Below are 13,806 nucleotides of genomic sequence, written 5' to 3' on the forward strand. Positions count from 1 at the left end.
GGGAGGGGGGAGGGGGGGGCGGATGAACGGAATTTTAACGGAAGTGGGGGAAACAGAAAGGATGCTGAGGAGAGTGAAAAGTGAGGTACGAAGAGGCGGGACAATGAATAAGTTGGAAATGGAGTGGAGAGGAATCAAAAGAAAGTGAAGGGAGAAGAACGGAGGAGGTGGGATCATATGTTAGAAGAGAATGAAGGGCGTAAGGGTCAGGAAATGGAGAAAAGGAAAAAAAGCGAATGGGATAAAACAGGTTTTGTGTTGGAGTAGGAAGGAGGAAGGGAAAATATCCAGAGAGGTAAGGGAACTTTCCGGGGAGGTAGAGGGAAAGATAAGTTAGCAATAGAGGAAAATATTGAGAAGTAGGGTGAAACGAATGTGTGAGGGAAAGATTGAGTAGTGGAGAGGAGTGAGTGAGCGAGGTACACAAATAGAGAGATGAATAAGAAGGACGAGTATAAAGTAGATGACTTTTCATCATGAATTTGACCACCTAATGCTGTTAGAGCGGAGGTTCCTAAACACCGTCTACTTGTAAAACAGTCCTAACACCGTCTACTTGTAAAACAGTCCTAAACACCGTCTACTTGTAAAACAGTCCTAAACACCGTCTACTTGTAAAACAGTCGCGAACACTGCTCGCGTATAGTTCGCATTATACCGTATAAGTGCAATTTTTCGCGATGTTGAAATGCTCGCGTTGTTCGCGTTGAGTATATCAACGCGGACATATCCAAACGCCAATATGTATTTATAGGTGACATATACTATACACAGTAGATGTATAGATTTTAGAACCATTGACAACACGAAACCTTCCACATCACGATCAGTTTAAAGAGTCATAACGTGAACATGCAGAAGTAGTCAAAGGTCGAAGCCGAAGTCATTTGTAGACAGGAAGACAACGCCGAAAAGAATGAGCAGGGGAAAGAAAAGATAGAAGAAACGGGGAACAGGATCATTTTTATACATATTTATATTTATTCATTTATTTATTTATATTTTAATGTTCCCTAAGCAGATCAAAGAGTACTAGAAAATCCCCAATTTTTCAGAGGGCCAAATTAGCAGCCTTTTACACAACCCGTAGTGGGTTGCAGCAGATCTCTCCCTTTCTAGGGCCCCCACATAAGCAGCCTTTCGTAACCACCTTTGAGTTCCGCCACACCTGAATCAATATACACCGAAACCAAAACAAGTTATGAGATTTAAAACTCAATATACTCCAAAGTTAAACGAAACAGATAAATAATTATTTTGGTAATACCTATAAGAAAAGGAAACAAACACGTCAAAGCTGAAAAATCATAATCATAAAAATGTGTTGACGGATGCTTTTACTTGTTATTATTTTATAATTAGGGCAATAACACAATTTTTATTAGGCAAACTAAGGTCATTTTAATCTAATTCCAATTTCAAGAAGAACATTTCGATGTAACTTCATTTAAGATTCCATCGTAAACGAATTATTGATACCGAACTGTACTCGAGGTCGATAAGAGATTGAGGTGGGCACCAGAAGACTTCGTATCTTGGGGAATTAAAAATTAATTAGACCCGCGTATAGGCGACTGCACATTTGGCTGTGGTAAGTTCCTAGACGCACGGTTAAAGTGAGTTTCGGGTGATGTAGAAGGCATTTCTCTTGTTCTCTATGGGAGAGCTGTCTTCAGTCGTTTCTCCTACATCTTCGGTTTCCTGTGTCTTGAATGCAGAAACAAACAGCAAACGGAGAAATTTCATTCATCAACGACGCTCACGGCACGTTATGCTGGAGATGGAGGACTGTTGTCTCCGGCACTGGGTCCCGTTGTTCGCTAACAACAGTAATGAATGCCCCTTGAATCATTCATCTGGCCCATTACGTACACAGCAGGTTTTATATTAACCCTCCCTCTCACCTGTATGTAAGTTTAATATCCGGTGTTTATTAAGCAATTTTCTGATATTACCGTGTTTCCCTCTGAAACCTTGACAGGGGGTGGTCGAGCCGGCTCATATAAACAGGGACTTTTCCTTCAGTACAGATCTAATTTTCTCTTTTCCCTGCTGGAAAGAAACAATGATTAAATAATACTTAGCGGAGCTCGCTCTAGCCTTGTCGCCGATCGAGTCCTCTCGCAAATCTATCGCTGCCTTAACGTTTAATTTATTAACGAAATCACTGCTGGTGCTACAGCTATGCCCTTCTCTGTGTTGCTATTTAGAAAATAAAAGCAAGCAGGCGATGCATATATGATTTTTCCTGGAACACGAAATTAAATTTTGAAATAAGAAGACTTGGTTGGGCCAAGGCCGAATCCGTACATCGTTTTTATCCCACGAGAGGAGCTAGTGTACCAAGGTTGTCGGTAATGTCATAGTTCGGTTCCTACTTAGCTTGCTCATTTCTTTCCCTGCTGGACTGAATGACGTTAATGTGATAAGGTTTTTTTTCTCTTCTCTAGGTTTCTGTTGCCATTTAAAGAGATACCGTGGGTCTGATTATTGTCCAAAACTGAATTTCAAGAAACAAATACATTTTAGTAAGTTAAATTGAACAAAACTGTTATCCTCCTAACCAGCATAATTGAATGTTAAAGATCTAGACAGTCCGGATTATAGTTCTCATCGTGAGCAGAAGAAATCTGACCGTCACATATAGAATATTTGTCATTTAACACAATTGAAAGTCAAATCAGAAAACACTACATCTTTTTCACACTGGTCAATATATATGAAAGGATAAAGAATTGCAAAAAGAGGAAACTGCGGTTTCTCATCGTGTAAAATAATTTATTATTGAAAAGTACCTGCCTCCTTCTAAACAAATTACCACCGAACAAGAAAACCTTACAGGTAAGCATAACTTTCTTTAACGTGTACCTGTAAAAGTTCAGGTTTAGTAAGTTACGTCAACCAGATAGTCGTCAGCATTCTCGAGTATCATAAATCCCTCATTCGTCAAGTCGCCACCCGGGAATCGGGGCTGTACCCAGCGTGACTCGAGGACACGCTCCGGATACTAAGAATTAAATTACACAGGTGCTATGTTACCTGTGTTATGTCGATTGAAGCTGTACCTACTTCAACAACGGAGGCCAATTAACGGGCGCGTGCGACATCTCCTTGTCACGTGTGCATGTTTGATCTTTGTTGGGCATGCGTTCGGCGGTAATATGTCATTGACATGCGTTCGTCCTTTATGATTTTTGATATGAAAATGCGAAAAGATTTTTTCCCGTAAACAACTTAGATTTAACCTCACTATATCTACGTACGCTGTGGGGGACATTGACCTCCGAGGAGAAAGTCTTCGGAATAAAAGGACTATAACATATCATAATTAAAAAACATCAACAAACATCGACCTCATGAGGCATAAACTACAAAGGACGAATATCTGTAGGAGAGGACGAATATCTGTAGGAGAGTGATATACAATTTTAAAATCAAAACCGTGCAGAGTTATTGCGTAATAATAAGAATAATTGGGTTTACTGTACAAATGATCAGAGTTTTATATCAGCATTTTGCAACTAAATCATTTTGTAAAATTCGTTATTAAATTATATATTTCTAGGTAAATATTTCCTACATTCATATTTTGTTCCAGTTGCATCGTCCCTGAGTTGAATAATTTTAAATATTTTTTTCTTAAATAAAATTCCATAATGGAATGATTCATTAATATATTATATTTCTTTTCTTTCTTTATTTTTATTTTCTTAATAAATCCTTACATTGTTTTGGTCATAATACGTACTCAGTTTTCTAGCAAGAAAATGTACACAAACAATACTTAACTACCTGCAAGAATACCATGCAAGAAAAATCTCAGAATCTCTTTAACTGAAAACGTCTAAAGATTTACATGTTTATGATCCAATCAAAAATATGTTTTTTTTCGATAAGCAGATATGTATAGGGTACATGTGACACATACAAAGTTTTCTAACTTTCATTAAAAACTATTGGAATAGTTGCGCTCACAAGTGTACTGCCAAGGGGGACAACTAAGTTGCAAATAAAAGGGCCATAACTCTTGTAATAGGGTGATTGGGTGTCGCAGTGGATAGCGCACACACCTTTCACCAAGACGACCGGAGTTCTATTCCCCGAGCGGACGTGAAACAGTATGGCTTCACCTGTCCGACCGCTAGGGTTTCTCCTGCTACTCTGGCTGCCTCTGGTTGCCTCGCACATTAATTAAGACCCCCGCGCTAACATTCGTGTCAACAAGAATGATTATGATTTTTTTTCACTGGAATTTGTTTTTCATCATTAATCGGGTCATTACGCGATTCAGGTAATATGTCCATGAACCCAATTCTTATATGACCTCATAAATGTCGAAAACATAAATTCCATTCCTAATATTTACATTCTTAAATGATTTTATATTATCATTGCAAGTACAAGCATCAACGTTATACCTAGTTTTCTTCATTTATACATGAGCCAGAAGTAACTGAGAGAGCAGCGTGTTATCGCAGAAAGCGGGAAGCTTCTGTCCTAGCAACAGCATGACAACAACACAAACAAAATGTAGTTTCATTTCCAAAAGTCAATTTGTAGAATATACCCCAATTAAGAAATGTTTTTCATAGGAAAGAAAAAAATCTTAGTTGCAAAGGACTAAACATGTAACTCATGTCAAACTTGGAAGTATTTCGTTTTGGCCATAAATCATCATATAATCCCCGCGACACAAGCAAATCATCATATGATACCCGCGACACAAGCAAATCATCATATGATACCCGCGACACAATCAAATGTTCATATGATACCCGCGGCACAAGCAAATCATCATATGATACCCGCGACACAAGCAAATCATCATATGATACCCGCGACACAAGCAAATGTTCATAACATTTGGTAGAAACTGTAGGATTGCGCTCACAAGAAAATGTGATAACATAAGATGTGGAAGGTTTGTGAAAAAAACCTTTTTCTCAACTAGGGGCGTAGCTGGGATAAAAATCTTGTGTGGGAACTTGAACATTTTTTTTATAAATGTGTATTCTTTTTAAATTAGTTGAACGATATAATTTGGAATTACATACCGATTACCAAAACTGAATGCGTGGTAATGATTTAAATGAGAGGATTTTAGTTTTCAACTAGTTCCCATTAACAATATTTTATAAAATAATTGGAAAGTAGAATAACACGAGTTGTAATAAAAACATTTTAAAACAAAATTCAACTTCTTGTTGGTGGGAAGTTCGTTCTTAAAAACATGCCATACCGAAGTGTCAACAAAATATCAGTCTCAACGCAAAATCGGTACAACTAGGGCAAAACATAAACAAAGGCATGGAGACCATTGAGAGGAGGCAAGGAGATTTAGATGTAGAGATATCACTGTGAAGAAAGGGAAAACTCACGATCGGAAGCTCAAAATCGTCCTCCTAACCGTACAGCGTAGTTTGTAAGAGGTCCCTATTGATAATTCTATGAGTAAAGATCGAGGAAAGCGACTGAGGTAAACGAGCCTGTCGTGTCCTTAATTTCAAGCTCGAGAGGGTATATAAGATCGATGCGGTCAATACATTTCTTGATATTTAAAAACAGCATATCGTCGATATATCTGAATGTAAAATTAAAGGATTTGGCTATTTTGTTTGTCCTGATCGCTCATCAATAAATTTAGCCTAGTATGAAAACGTAAAAATAGTCGGTCAGAGAAGGGGCACAGTTTCTTCCAATACGATTGTCACCGAACTTAAAGATATTGTCAATCAGAAACTCAGTCATTCTCACAATTTTGTCCTCTGTATATCTATTTTGTGTTTTTTTTTTAATTTTTCTCCAAAAGAATTAACAATCACATATCTATATCGCTGTTTGCCATTATTCTTTAAGGTCAAAGGAGTGTATTGATAAACGGATATAGGAAGTACGTCCCTAGTTAAAAATCCAATGTAGGGAGACAGTATCACAATTTCCTCATATTCTAATGTTTAATATTAAACTGATGAATATTGTGTGTTTATTATTGATAGAACAGTGTGTTCTCTCAATATTAAAGTATTTCAAAGCAATCCAGGCATTGGTTGAGGTTTTTTTTATCAATGAGTCACATGTGTCCATTTTTCTGTACTTCAGGACACCGACTACCTATTTCACTACTGTGAAGTTTTTCAGGACAGATAACATGCAATTACTATGTGTATATGGTTTTATTATAAAATGTCAATTTTTAATCGTTTATAGATAATTAAATTTACACAATTTCAGCATTTATTAAAGTGAGATACGTTAATGCAATACCAATCTATGGCACTATCAATTTTATTGACATTATTTTGGAAAAACTTGTGTCTTTCATTTTTTTCTTCAAAATTCACTCCTTTTTGCATAAATTTCCATTTAAAATCCTTAAAATTCTGACAACCTATATTTTTTGTGGCAGAACATTTTCTTTACTCCAAAGCAATATAACTACACAATTTGAAGAAATTCTACAGAGAAATGGTGACACAATCCTATTACCTTAAAGAGAGATCTCATAATGCGAAGGAATGCGTTGTATTTGTTTAGTATGAGGAATTATGGTGTAAAGGTTCGAAAAGTAAACAGATTTGATAGAGGATGGATTATTGAGAAGAGGATGTTCAAGGTTGTTTCAAAAGATCTTTGGAATTCTTCAAAATCCGCTTCCGACACCCCCACCCCCGCCTTCCGTGTTTTTAGTTAGTTTTCAAAAACATGTTTGTGTCCTAATACATAAACTCTTTGCTTTGCGAAAATGTGTTTATTGAAAGTTAAATTCATTTTCAATATTGCAGCGTAATCGTCATTATGGATTTGCCTAATTATCATCTATGTCAATAGTTACACGCTGTTAGTTAAAACTCACGGTATAGATCCCGGCAGGTGTTTAAATAAAGGTGTGTTAGAGTTAGCTCCCCTAAAACACACGTGTCTACTACGTATCCGTTCCAAACATGGTAGTTTTTAATGTGGGATCACTAGGTAATGTCTGGTAGTTCTATTAGAGTGGTGTTTTTTTTGGAGATTCATGACAATTTGGAGATTCATGACAATTTGGAGATACATGTCAATTTGGAGATTCATGACAATTTGGATATTCATGACAATTTGTAGATACATAACAATTTGGAGATACATGACAATTTGGATATTCATGACAATTTGTAGATACATAACAATTTGGAGATACATGACAATTTGGAGATTCATGAAAATTTGGATATTCATGACAATTTGGAGATACATGTCAATTTGGAGATTCATGACAATTTGGATATTCATGACAATTTGTAGATACATAACAATTTGGAGATACATGACAATTTGGATATTCATGACAATTTGTAGATACATAACAATTTGGAGATACATGACAATTTGGATATTCATGACAATTTGGAGATTCATGACAATCTGGAGATACATGACAATTTGGAGATACATTACAATTTGTAGATTCATGACAATTTGGATAAACATGACAATTTGGATATTCATGACAATTTGGAGATTCATGACAATTTTGAGATACATGACAATTTGGAGATTCATGAAAATTTGGATATTCATGACAATTTGGAGATACATAACAATTTGGAGATTCATGACAATTTGGATATTCATGACAATTTGTAGATACATAACAATTTGGAGATACATGACAATTTGGAGATCCATGACAATTTGGAGATTCATGACAATTTGTAGATACATGACAATTTGGATATTCATGACAATTTGGATATTCATGACAATTTGTAGATACATAACAATTTGGAGATACATGACAATTTGGAGATCCATGACAATTTGGAGATTCATGACAATTTTGAGATACATGACAATTTGGAGATTCATGACAATTTGGAGATACATGACAATTTGGAGATACATTACAATTGAAAAGTAAGCACCATTGCGTCATGTGACCTTATAACCTCATAATTCTTACCTCCAAATAACTTCTACAAGCGCTTATGGTACATGTAGAACTTTATTCTCAAGGCAAAACGCAATATATTTAATCTTTAATCTAGCGGTAGATGTTTTAAATAATCTTTCTCGAGGAATGTCTTGGGATTCTTGCATTCTTCAATTTTAAATATTTTTTTATCGGTAGAGTGTACTCTTAAATCTGTGTTCACACACCATGATTTTGTTTACATTTCATCAATCGAGGCATTAAAAATAAAGAAAAAAGTAAAACACTGATAGATTTCACAGCTTCTTATCTGTTTATTAGTTTCTCTTATCATACGAAGTACCTGTTTTGAAAAAAAATAACGGAAAAAGCCCCTGTCAAGTTGAAGTAAATATCAAACTCTATCTGTGTCTGTACCTAGGAAATGTAGGAACCGCTACCTTCTGGGTGGTGACGACAAGTTTCCCTGTAACACTCTACCTCAGGGTATTGTTGTTTTGTATATGTTTTTTTTATTTTATTTTTTGTCTTTTTTGTTTTGACAATTTTTCTGGTTTTGTTTTGTTTCCCTGGGAATAACAATACTGTACAAGAACTCGCATGTGTAATATACACTTGTATGTTATCATTGTTTTTGAAAGGAAAGATAAATATATCTCATTACAGTACCGTTATAGGGAGCAGTATTTAACAAATCCTCTACCCCGGGGATCCGCTTCCGATTTTTTCACCACTTTTTCCCCCGGTTAGCTTTCAAATAAATATGTTTGTGTCCCAATACATATTCACGTGGTAGATGATTCGCAAAAACTCTTTGTGAAAATGTTTTTATTGAAAATTAAATTCATTTTCAATATCAATTGCATTGTAATAGTTATTATTGATTTGTCTTGGGAGTACGTCTACCTTATATTTTCATTTGGAACTTTTTTTTAAGGTGATCTATGACAAGTAAGCAGCATGACCTAGGTATACAAATAAACTTTAAATAATGGGTCATTTCCTAGCACTCAGTTGAGTCGCAAACGAGATTGACATGCTATACAAAATGTAGGTCCGGTGAGCTTATTTTATGAAGACATCAGCCTTATTTTCGACTGCGTTAACCTTGCTATATATGTTTGTATAGCCAATTTACAAGTTCAATATATACCAATTACATATAATATATATATTCCAATTTTTAGTTGAGGTCTTTGAATATGACTTACCAGGGGGTTGGAATTCAGGTGTTTATTTAAAGGAGATAATAGAGCAGCTGTCGCTGATGGTGGGATACATTGTTATGAAATATATACCGAGAGGCGTGATACATAGCTAAACTCGGGGTAGGTATTATTGACCACCTCAGCGTCAAATACACTGTACATAAAATATATCTCACACCTAACGGTTCATCTGCATTGACACAAATCTACGAGTAATTCGTATTCATGCTATGGAGCGCTCTCTGTAAAGACGATTTGTCAGTTGCGCTTACCAGTTCATACGATATTAAAGACAGCTTCACAGTTTCTCCATATTTCACAGGTCAGGTATGAGTGGCGTGCGCTGGTCAATCGTTCACGCGTCAAATCATTATTATACTGAGTGGTCAGCGCGACAACCTGCTGACCATTACGCACTCCAGACACTTAGCTGATTGACAGGTGTGTACTAATAAGGTAAGGAGAAGGTAATACCAGCTGCCTCAAACTGTCATATACCTACTCTGTTTGTCGAGAGAGTGTCAGCTATCAACAGTGGATTTCCACGTGCGCGTTATCTGCAGAAAACTTACCACGGCCGTTCGGGTTCCTAATATAGATATTGCTTTATTTCTGTTCTTAGCATAAATAGTTTTTATTAGATAACTACTAAAATCCAGACTGATAATTCCGTAGCTTTCAAACATCCGGGTCCTTCACCTTATGATCATATATGTCTTCTAATAAGTTTCAAAGGAATAGAATAATCAATTCTGGTTCATTAACATATGTATTACCTCTACCAATCTATGATCGATGGGGGGAGGGGGACATTTTAGTGAAAGTTTGGAAAGACTTTTGATTTGAGTGCCTGGATTGTCTAGTGGTGAGGACCAGATGATCGGAATTGAGGACAACTAAATGTTAAAGAGCTTGGTTAGTCACGCGTCCTTTCTAGGATCTGCAAAATGGCTCCATTATAAGTGATTTAAAATGTTACCGGCGCTTGAAGCGTACTGAGAGCGATGTCGGTCAGTAACAAAACAGGCAGTCCTACGCTGAACAATATCAGTTTAAGCATATTTCTCAGTGTATTTCCCCAAAAGAACTTGCATATGCCTATTAGTTGTTGTCAGTCTCGAGCTCATTTATCAACTCCAAGTACGATGTCTACAGCCGCCCATAACATAAGAGGTTTACTTATTTTCTCAGGTAAAAGTTCACACACATTGGTAGCTTCAAACTTAATCCTCTTTTCCTGGATGTTTTGCTCTCAGGTTTCCCAAAGTCGATTTCATATAAATACCATCTTATTCACCCGTAGGTTACCAAACTCCTTTTTGGCAATTTTAAGTGGGATATTTGCTAGTTTAAACCACGGAATTATTCTATTCTTATTCCGTTGTTTAAACATATTTTTTTGTCAACCTCTGAACACGGGTTTAGGCGACGCCTTCTCCCATTGAACATAAATCTATTATAAAGCCTTAGCAATACAGACGTATATTATGTGGGATTTGTGCACCATCGTCTTGTGCATTTACCATTTATATTGTTCCTAGAGGCCAACAAAAGTAAGGATATATTCAGAATAATTAATAGGTTATAATATTATGTAGTTCTTTAAAAAGAATTCACTTCATTTGTAAATTTTTCGCTCAGTTTCGCTCAGCTGACATCGTTGTAAGCTAACTAGTAGCTTGTGGTGATGTATGATGATCCTTCGTTCTAATGTATGCTGTACACACGCGTACTAATTAGACTTCTGGTTGCTATATATATAGTTATTTACAGTTTCAGGTTCATTTCTTTATCTGGTAGGGTTGGAGTATTCAGCTCCCGATGTTGATTCCTCTCCTTTTAAAATATGATGGTTAAAACATGTGATTTTTAAAAGCATGGTCAGTGCCAAGCAGTCCATTTGTTACATTGTTCACTTTTGACTGATTAGACTTGCAAATATATATGTAACTAATAAAAAGATGGCTTGAATTTTGTCGGGTGATTTTTAATGTATAATGTTGTAAAGTTCAAAATAAGACTAAACATAGGTGTAGAAAAAATTTGACTAAATTTGACTAATACGATGTACAAAAATGTAGTTCAAAATTAGGAGATAGCGAGAAAAAAATCATTTCTTTAATAAGATGTAATTAAAAATAAGAAATATGCTGATACAACACTTCATTGTGGACACTGTACTTAGTAAACTAGGATATGTGTAGAAATACTTGACTTCATTTGTAAAATTGTATTGTTCAAAATACGCTAGGAATACGTTGAAAATTGTTTATTATATTATGTAGTTAAAATAATAATATACTCATAAAACCTTTACCTCTTTTGTAGTAAAGTAAGTTATGTACTTTTCACACAAGTACCTTTTGTCAATTGTATTATACATTGTCGTTCAAAATGAAATATAAATACGATACAAATACCTAATTTATATATTTGGTAGTTCAAATAAGAATATATTAAAATAATTACTATATTTTCTATAACATGATGTAATTATTGTATTTAATAAAATTGTTTTAAATCGGCTTTGCGTGATTCAGTTGTACCTGACTATCCTCTGTACATTTATATTCAGGAATAACACGTTAATAGTGTAATCAGTGTCCATACAAGAAAGTTCGGTGGGGAGACATTTATCCTGATAAACGTGTTTGAAAGCAACTGGATTTGCATGTAGAGTAATCAAGATAACAAACCACTGTCTTGTTTAATTGGGAAACCTGTTGTCAAAAGAAAAGACGAAAATAAAACCAAAATGACACCTTTCCTAACGGTGGCGTTGAGAAGCCCCAGTAATTCTCGTCAAAGCTGTGAGAATCGTAGCCTAGTTACTGACCATCCATAAACAGCCGATCGGAGTGATTGACTCTTGTACGTGTAATCTCGTTTAGATTGAAAGATTTAAAAATACATCATTCCGTCTTATGAGGGAGTTTGCAAACGATTCCATCAACTTGCTGGGAATAACATGTAATCCCTGCTGCGGAGAATCTGCGGTCTATGTCAACAGACCTGGCAATTTCTCCACTAGTTTCTCAGACAATTCGAATTCTCCGACGAATCCCACAAAATATCGTCAAAATGATCCTGCTGTATTGGATCTATAAGGCTAAGGTTCAACCCAGCGTAATGTTATACGAGTTTTATAATTCGTCCTGTTAATAGCCCTCGTTTGTTTGCCATCAATTTACTTTTGGATCGAGAGTATGATTCGTCTGTCATTAAACCGGAAGTACTTCGTCTTAATGGGACGGTGAAATGGGACGGTTAATTAAGCACGCGGCCTTTCTGAACCAATAACACGGCGCCGTGCAAACATATAATTTTCATACGCGAGCAAGAATATCCACAAAGTACCCGCCAGAGTGCGACCAAGTGTCGAGCCAGCCGACAGCGCAAAGTTAATAGAACACGTGGCCGGATGACGGTACCGGAGCGTCAGCATTCAGTTAATTCTATTCTTTTATTGAAATCATTGAAAAGCACCAACACTACTTTATGGTTTCATTTTGTCTTTCGAATTAAGGACAAATTATACGATATCTGGTTAGATTTTACCGAGCATTGTTAGCTTGACTCGTCTTGGAAATTTTATCGGTTTATTATTTCGTATTGTAAGCAGGTAGTTTTACGATATCATTTACACACGGATTAAAAAACCGTATATAATATCATTAACATAGTTATGTCCACATGTATCTTAAATTTAATGTAAGTGAATCGTACTACCTGACTATAATAAAGCAATATTTACTCCTGCTAGTAGATTTGTGCTGACTTTTACCGCCAGAGACAAGCGCGCTTACTTTTACTATTATAGCAACGTTGACTTTTACTCGACAACTAGCAGAGTTTAAACTGCATTTCGTTATCTATAATCTGCACCAGACAATACTGGCGATGACATGATACAAGGTAAAGTTATCAATATGGCGGTGATTTGGTGTCGGGATATACGATACAATTTTGTCAGAGTTTATGGAATTGATATCAGAGCACCTTCAAATGTTAATTAATGCTCCCATATGACCAGGAATTAATATACCAGGTCCCGTCGGTGTTATGTCATACGCAAACTAATCCCAACTTCAAAGCATTGCCAACTTCGGACTTTTGAAATTTTGTCAGCCGCATTTTATGAATAAATAAATAAAATTTAACTTATTAAGTTTAAGTTTAAGTTTTTATTTATTCACTCCGACACACTTACGTGTGTAACAAGAGGTCACATACATATAGTNGCCTCGGTGATAGGGTTCATAGGGATCATTTAAGCACTAGGGTCAGCAACCGTGGCTTTCAAAATACAGCGATATACCGTAGCTATCTAATATAAACCAGAAACAAGGGGACCTAAGTACATACATTGTATGACACTATATTTTGACGCACGTGAATAGTGAGCCGCTTCCTTGCTGCTGACTGATAATTATTTTCTCCATGCAATGAAAGTAGAATTGAACTTACATACTTGGCGGTCAGAAATAGCTTTGTCAGTTAATCATACTCCAAAGAAAGATAACTCTGGTTTTATTCTTTACTTTACATTCTGGTTATCGTATTTAATTATACTGCTTTATCGCTGATCATGTGACGTGCTCTCCAGCGTCAAGCGTCCATTGACGTATAATGTATAACAGAGCCCTGTGACATATTACACCAATGCTGTGTTGTCTTCTTGTACATATT

This window comes from Mizuhopecten yessoensis, unplaced genomic scaffold (genome assembly GCF_002113885.1).
Source record: "Mizuhopecten yessoensis strain PY_sf001 unplaced genomic scaffold, ASM211388v2 scaffold716155, whole genome shotgun sequence".
Taxonomy (NCBI): Eukaryota; Metazoa; Mollusca; class Bivalvia; order Pectinida; family Pectinidae; genus Mizuhopecten; species Mizuhopecten yessoensis.